Here is a 1,124-nt window from a genome sequence, read left to right on the forward strand (position 1 = left end):
TCACTTTTATCATAAAGATGCTAAACCACCCTTTGGTTATGAGGATTTATCCATATATACGTGGATTTGTATCATCGTAAGAGTTTCCAGAACCGTCTTTTATCTTATGCATTTGGAGCATTCGAACATGTTCTCAATTTGATATTTATTTTATTTTATTTTAGAAACTTAAAAATATGCATACATAGACTGCAATCTATTCTTTTTTTGTTCATCACATCAATAGATATCTCGGGATCTGTTAGTCTCTTTCTCTGCAAACATTTCCAACGTGAACGAGACCCCAAAACAAAATCTGTGTATATGACACATATGCGAGAAAATGGAGGTTTGTCTTGGACTCTTGGGCTCTTGGCTCAATTTGTTAGGGAGGGCATGGATCATTTTCATGCAAAGATATGCTCAAACTGCTTAAGTTTTAGTCTTTTGATTCTTTATAAGCATATCTTTGCATGAAAATGATCCATGCCCTCCCTAACAAATTGAGCCAAGAGCCCAAGAGTCCAAGACAAACCTCCATTTTCTCGCATATGTGTCATATACCAAAATTTGTTTTGGGGTCTCGTTCACGTTGGAAATGTTTGCAGAGAAAGAGACTAACAGATCCCGAAAGATCTATTGATGTGATGAACAAAAAAAAGAATAGAGTGCAGTCTATGTATGCATATTTTTAAGTTTCTGAAATAAAATGAGAATAACAATCTATATATATGATTGTACAAAATGTAGTGACTCTTCTAGTCATAATGTGATAATTTTTGTTTATTACAACTTAACCACATGGACATGATCAGCTGCATATAAATAAATGTCTGTTAACATGTGTTGTTTAGCAAACTCACCTTAAAAATTAGTATACCATGAGGCATGAGGTCAGGTGACAAAACAATCTATCGTTTTGTACTAGTTTAGGAATATTGTAATCAATTGGTTTAAACTAATCTCGCTAATTATTTTTATTTTTTAGGGGTTAAGTACATCCATTTTCGTACTTTTTTTTTTCTTTTTTCTATTGTTTTTCATACTCTGAAACCTGGTCGTCGATTGCGTTTTCTCGGCAATAAAGCATTTATAGGTTGCCACTTTGGATTTTCCTCTCAAGTTCCACATCCTACACGACTCTC

Source organism: Camelina sativa, chromosome 16 (genome assembly GCF_000633955.1).
Source record: "Camelina sativa cultivar DH55 chromosome 16, Cs, whole genome shotgun sequence".
NCBI classification, from domain to species: Eukaryota; Viridiplantae; Streptophyta; class Magnoliopsida; order Brassicales; family Brassicaceae; genus Camelina; species Camelina sativa.